We start from the raw sequence: 7,290 nt of genomic DNA on the forward strand, positions 1-7,290 counted from the left end.
GCTGCTCGCCGGAGCTGGCGTTCTTGGCAACCTGCTGTAAAAGGAAAATCACCTCTGCAAGACAATTTTTAATTACATTAGTTCCTAGAGTTATTTTTGGGTGACTCTCATGCTTGTCAATATCTACAATGATCAGTCCCTGTGCCGCCAGTTCGACTCTACCGATTTTGATGGTCACCTCTTTAAATCCGATCTGTGGCACGGGCTGGCCATTGCTGGCGATGATACTCAAGTCGTCGTCAGGGTAGCGGGTAATATCCGAGTCATTCCAGTACTGCTTAAAGAGCACGTACGGGATGGTGGTGACCTGTGACCCGGTGTCCAGTAGGGCACTCATGGGAATGCCATCCAGTACCACAGGCAAGACTGGACGTCCTCCCACATATCTGTCGCGCCAGTTCGATGGGCCTGGTGATCTTTTTCCTGGGGGTTGGCCCTCTACCCCAGGTTGTGCCCGTTTAAAGAACAGTACCTTGCCATATGTCCAGGTTGATTGCAGCGGCGGCAGATGGGTCGTCCGTCCTCGCTGTATCGGTCACTGGGTCTTCCTCTGGCCGGTGGGGTCCTCCTTGGTCGACGCCACGGGATGTCCTCCGGTCCGGATGCCAGCTGGATCTTCCCTGGGGTGGAAACCTGTAAAGACTGCACAGTTCGGGTTAGCGCAGCAACGCTCTTAGCTAGCTCTTGGACCTGATGGTGTAGGTCTGGAGCTGGGTCATTGTCCAAAGCCTGCGCCGCCTCCTGGTGGTAAGTGCTAGCTGGGCGCCTGTGGGTCACAACGCCACCCGGTGCCGGTTCTCGGAGCACCCGGATGGCTCTGTCCTTGAACTGTGCAAAGCCCAGATGGGGATCCTGTAAGGCCATTGCCCTCAACTGGGTTCGGTGGGTATTACAATACAGTCCCTCTATAAACTGTTCGGTCAACAGCCTGTCCTCGTTTCCCACTCCATCAGGGTCGGTCTGCTTAATGGCCCTCAGGGCCTCTTGTAGGTTTAGTGCATAGTCCCTTATACTCTCATGCGCTCGCTGCTTGCACCCGTAGAATCTAAGCTTAATCTCGGCTGAGGTGCGGGTATCAAAGGTGTCCTTCAGCCGGGTTAGTATCCCTGCGACAGTCTTCCTCCCAGGTGGCCAGGATTTTACTTCCCTTTTGGCTGCCCCGGTTAGTTGGGCCACCAGGATGCTCACTTTTTGCTCTTCTGTGAGGGGGTACACCTGGAAGAGGCTATCCAGCTTTTCTCTAAAGTCATGCAGGGTATGTGACTCCCCTGAGTACTGGGGTAGCCAAGCTGCTCCCGGGATATAGGGCATGGTGAAGGGCATAACTGCAGCAGCGGTAGCGCTGGCGGGGGTTGAGGCAGTGAAGCTCTCCTCCGTATCCGACATCTTCCTCCCCCCTAGTGGACCGTGGCCTACCTTGCGATGATCCTGTTCCGTAGGCCGCGGCTCCGCAGTGGATCGTCAGGGTTGAGGACCTTCCGTCGCGCTCCTGTGACGTCGGCGTCTGCTGGGCTCCTTCCAGGACCTTACGCAACGTCCGGACGTGAGGCGGGGCTTCAGTTCTCGCGCGCTTTCGGAGTCCACGCCCCTCTTCTTCCCGCGCGGCGTCCTCAAGATGGCGTCCAATGGCGGGAAAACTCCACGGATGGCGGGAAGAAGGCAGAAGATGGCGCCGGATGGCGGGAAACTTCACCGATGGCGGGAAGAAGGCTGAAGATGGCGCCGGATGGCGGGAATCTTCACCACAGGTAAGTTTGAAAAGTCTCTTTTTCAGGCACGCAGTACCCGGTGGTTGCGGGCACGAAATCCTGCCGACTACGCCAAAGTTGACGCGCCCCTGGGCCTGTGTCGCGCTGCGTTGCGCACGCGGGAGCTTACCCGGAGCCGGATCTCTTGAGGGTTGTAGTCTCGTGGCGGTGACCCGGTCCGTGCCCAGGGAGTCAAACTGAGCGGCGATGTAACAGCGGTAGATGCAGGACGACTACGCCACCCGTTGAATGCAGCTATGGAGCTGCCGCTGCAGGACAGTCCGCTGAGGCCGGTGGATGGATGGTGCAGCGTAGATGGTATAACCCCCAACGGGAGGGGTATGGCCTCAGGGCAGCAGATGTGGATGATGGGGGTAGCAGGAACCACTCAGAGACGGTGCGGTGTAATTCAGGGTCTTTACTGGTAACAACGATAGACCCTCCCGGAGTACTTGCTAGTGAACGGGGCCTGGTCAGTCCTTGAGCAGATGGGATCTCCCCTGGCCAGGCGGAGTTGTAGGCCTCCCAAACTGACTGTACTCTTCTGGCTACCTTGCTAGAAGCGGATATAAGTAGCCCACGTCCCTGAGTGTACCGTGTGGTGCTCACCCGTATGGCCGGTGACTCGGGGCCTTCTAATGGCTTCCGCTCCACGATGGCGGTGCTGGTCCCACGCGTGTGACCGTGCCTTCGGGTTTCTGGGCCTGAGGACCTGAAATCCCCTGCCGGTCGGCTTCTGCTGCTGGGTAAGAGTTAGTCCCCACAGCCTCGGACGCCGGGTCCGGTAAGAAAGCTTCTCAGTCAGGGCGAGCTCTGCAGCTGCCAGCCCCTGACTCGTAGTAATATTGCTCCCACTGAGCTTCTGCTGTTTCTACTCTCCTTGACTCACTAACCCTGCCTCAGCTCAGGGTTTATACAGGGGAAGTTCTTCCCCTCCCAAGACTGGGCAGGAGGTGTGGCATGCACAGGATCCCTGACCAAAGGACCTCCCACCTGCTCTCAGACATAACATTACATTACTGTGGAAAACCAGACCCCTGGGGTGCCACACATACACATGGGAACATTTGGCTGACAGTTATCTCACCCGCCTCCCCAAAACATACGAGCACTCAGCTGAGTGTTAATGCATTTTCAGCAGGGTGAGAGAAGAAAGCTGCTGCCAGACATCTATGGCAGCAACTTTTTTCCCCTGAAAAAAAAATGATCAGGAGTTGTAATTCTTCTCTCTCCCCTTACCTATCAGGAGGCCCCCATACACTTCTGATAAGTTCAGATTTCATCTAATGTGTATGAGGCCTTCAGTGTGCGCTTTGTTATCTTCCCTCCCTTCAACCCGCTCACTTGTACTTTATCCACCTCTTGTCTTTTGCTTTTCTAAGGTCTCCATGCACATTGGAGAAAAGTTGTCCAAATTTGCTGTTTTGATCTATTGTATGGGCTTCCTGACTCCCTAATCAGATGAGTTGGGGTTAAAAAAGAATTGCCCATAGGGGCCGAATCGTGAAGACTGGCATAGCGCCAACTAACACTATGCAGATCTTGATATACTACAAGGCACCAAATTCATTAAGAAGTGAGTTTTCAAAGCTTTTGCGACACTTTTTTTGGTGTAACAGCTTTATTAAATGCATCTCATCCCCTCTCCTTATAGAAAACACATGAACTCGCTAGGGAATCCAATAGAGATACGGTAGCTGTTCGGCCATCCACTATGGGGGTGAGTCGCAAAAGTTGCGCAAAACGTGTATGACTTTTGGCATTTTCATGCCAGTTTGAAGCAGCTTTTCCAAAATGGGTGGAGCTGGGTGCAGAACGAGACATGGCTATGCCCGCCCGTCAAATTCAACAAAAATGACCGCGTTTTTCATGACTGCAGTAGCATTTCTGGAGAGGCGCATGCCACCGAGAAGATGTGCCAAATTCATTAAGTGGCGTGCAACCTCTTAATGAATTTGGGGCATCGTACTCCAGCAAGTCCTTCATTAAGACTGGCGTGTGCTATGCCAAGCTTAATGAACCGGCACCTATGGGTGCATGGACACCTTTTCTCACAAAGAACCCCTTTCAGTAGTTTATCTTCACCATGGATTATTCAAAGCCACCAATCACATTGCTCGAACCATTTTCCTTAACTTACTTCCTATGTGCCTTCTCTAAAACATACCCTCCAGCACCGTGTCTGGGGGCCACATTGTCCTACCATAGTTCCCTGCAGGCAGCACCACCCTGCCTGCCCCATACCCAATTGTCACACTTCTTTCCTAGTATCACCAGTCAGAGCACAGCTAAGAAGGACCAGTGGCATCATGAGAGTGGCCACCAATCTAGTCACCTGGGGGAAAGTAATGGCACTGTGGCTGTTTTTGAGGCAGAGACTGTCACATGTTTTCTGGGAGCATCCAGTGCGCGAGCCATGATATGATTCGGTCCTATTAGGAACAGGATGCAACCTGAATTTAAAGCACCACTCCGGTATTTTTTTTTTTTTTTCCACAGATGAAGTGGTATCACTAAAACTATGTTCACAAGTTGCATTTTTGCAGCATTTTTTAAATGCTACTTTTTACAGTACCAGCAAAAGTTACGAGATGTCAGAAATCTCATGAGCACATTTAGGTTTTTTTTCCGGACTGAATTTGAAAACTGCAGCATGTCACTTCTTTTAGCGTTTTTCCACCATAGAAAGAGCAAGAACACAGCTATGCATTTTTGCTGTCTTTTTGGTGAATAAAACTACCTTTATTATTTGTATAATCTGCACCAAAAAACGCAGCAAAACCTGCTTTTTGTAAGCAGCTTCTTAACTGTCAAGAGAGCAGGTTTAGCCTGTAGAAAAAAATGCAGCATGTGAACATGGCCTGTCTGTTTTCTACCCCTAGTAAAATACTTATCAGCTGCTGTCTTCTGATCTTCCGGGCACCGCGCTGCCATCTTGTGACTGCAACTTCTGATTGACTGGAAGTCACAGGTAATGGTCACAAACTCTTAGGCTGTGTGCCCACGTAGCATTTTTCAAGCGTATATGCTGCGGAATTTCCGCAGCGTAAACGCTTGAAAAACGCATGTATATCCGCACCCCATGGTCCCCAATGGGATTCCGCAAGTTCTATGCACATGCTGCGGATTTTTCCGCAGCGTTTATGCCGCGTTCAAAAATCCGCAGCATGTCATTTAATTTTGCGTTTCCGCAAGCGGAATTGCCTTTGTCCAATGCATAAAAAACGCAAGGCAATTCCGCATGTGGAAAACGCGTGATAAACGCGCGAAAAATGCGCGATAAACGCGTGCGGAATTCCGCATGCGTTTTTCCGGGAGAGGACTTGCATTTATGCAGCAGAAATTTTCTGCTTCATAAATGCAACGTGGGCACATAGCCTAAGGCTATGTTCACACATGTTTGCTTTTTCAGCATTTTTTGCTGTCGATTTTTATGCAAAACTTTCAGCTGCGTTTTGCAGTACCAGCAAAGTCAATGAGAAACGAAAATTCTCTGTTCACACATCTTGCTTTTTTGTTGTTGTGTATTTTGTGCCTTGGTTGGGTTTTTGGAAAATAGAGCATGTCACTTCTTTCAGCGTTTTTCACCCATTGGAAGTAATTAGTAGTGAAAAAACGCTGAAAAAAACATGATGTGTGAACATAACTATTAGGTTTTGCTGCATTTTTAGTGAAAATAAGCCAGTCTGAGCACTGCAGTGTGATCATCGTCTATGTTATGTGGCCGTCTGACTGCGCCCTTACTGTAAGTGTCTGAGAGCCTCGGTCTAGTGACTTCCACCCACCAAACACTGGAGCAATTGGGTTATTCACAACTAGCAGAAGAGGACCGGAGCAGCACCGATAACAGCAAAAGAGGACTGGAGCAGCACGGAGAACAGCAGAAGAGGACCGGAGCGTGCTGAGAACAGCAGAAGAGGACTGAAGCGGTGCTGCAAACTGCAGAAGAGGACTGGAGCGGTGCTGAGAACAGCAGAAGAGGACCGAAGCGGTGCTGAGAACAGCAGAAGAGGACCAGAGAGTGCTGAGAATAGCAGAAGAGGACTGGAGCAGTGCTGAGAACAGCAGAAGAGAACTGGAGCGATGATGAGAACAGTAGAAGAGGACCGGAGCGGTGATGAGAACAGTAGAAGAGGACAGGAGCATGCTGAGAACAGCAGAAGAGAACTGGAGCGATGCTGAGAACAGCAGAAGAGGACTGGAGTGTGCTGAGAACAGCAGAAGAGGACTGGAGCGGTGCTGAGAACAGCAGAAGAGGATCGGAGCGGTGCTGAGAACAGCAGAAGAGGACCGGAGCGGTGCTGAGAACAGCAGAAGAGAACTGGAGCGGTGCTGAGAACAGTAGAAGAGGACTGGAGCGTGCTGAGAACAGCAGAAGAGGACCGGAGCGGTGCTGAGAACAGCAGAAGAGAACTGGAGCGGTGCTGAGAACAGCAGAAGAGGACTGGAGCGTGCTGAGAACAGCAGAAGAGGACTGGAGCGGTGCTGAGTACAGCAGAAGAGGACTGGAACGGCCCCGAGAACAGCAGAGATGACTGGAGCGGTGATGAGAACAGCAGAAGAAGACCGGAGCGGTGCTGAGAACAGCAGAAGAGAACTGGAGAGGTGCTGAGAACAGCAGAAGAGGACCGGAGCGGTGCTGAGAACAGCAGAAGAGGACTGGAGAGGTGCTGAGAACAGCAGAAGAGGACCGGAGCGGTGCTGAGAACAGCAGAAGAGGACCGGAGCGGTGCTGAGAACAGCAGAAGAGGACCGGAGCGGTGCTGAGAACAGCAGAAGAGAACTGGAGAGGTGCTGAGAACAGCAGAAGAGGACCGGAGCGGTGCTGAGAACAGCAGAAGAGGACCGGAGCGGTGCTGAGAACAGCAGAAGAGAACTGGAGAGGTGCTGAGAACAGCAGAAGAGGACCGGAGCGGTGCTGAGAACAGCAGAAGAGGACCGGAGCGGTGCTGAGAACAGCAGAAGAGGACCGGAGCGGTGCTGAGAACAGTAGAAGAGGACTGGAGCGTGCTGAGAACAGCAGAAGAGGACCGGAGCGGTGCTGAGAACAGCAGAAGAGAACTGGAGCGGTGCTGAGAACAGCAGAAGAGGACTGGAGCGTGCTGAGAACAGCAGAAGAGGACTGGAGCGGTGCTGAGTACAGCAGAAGAGGACTGGAACGGCCCCGAGAACAGCAGAGATGACTGGAGCGGTGATGAGAACAGCAGAAGAAGACCGGAGCGGTGCTGAGAACAGCAGAAGAGAACTGGAGAGGTGCTGAGAACAGCAGAAGAGGACCGGAGCGGTGCTGAGAACAGCAGAAGAGGACTGGAGAGGTGCTGAGAACAGCAGAAGAGGACCGGAGCGGTGCTGAGAACAGCAGAAGAGGACCGGAGCGGTGCTGAGAACAGCAGAAGAGGACCGGAGCGGTGCTGAGAACAGCAGAAGAGAACTGGAGAGGTGCTGAGAACAGCAGAAGAGGACCGGAGCGGTGCTGAGAACAGCAGAAGAGGACCGGAGCGGTGCTGAGAACAGCAGAAGAGAACTGGAGAGGTGCTGAGAA

Source organism: Phyllobates terribilis, unplaced genomic scaffold (genome assembly GCF_046119375.1).
Source record: "Phyllobates terribilis strain yellow unplaced genomic scaffold, ASM4611937v1 Scaffold_3__8_contigs__length_932513732, whole genome shotgun sequence".
Classification (NCBI taxonomy): Eukaryota; Metazoa; Chordata; class Amphibia; order Anura; family Dendrobatidae; genus Phyllobates; species Phyllobates terribilis.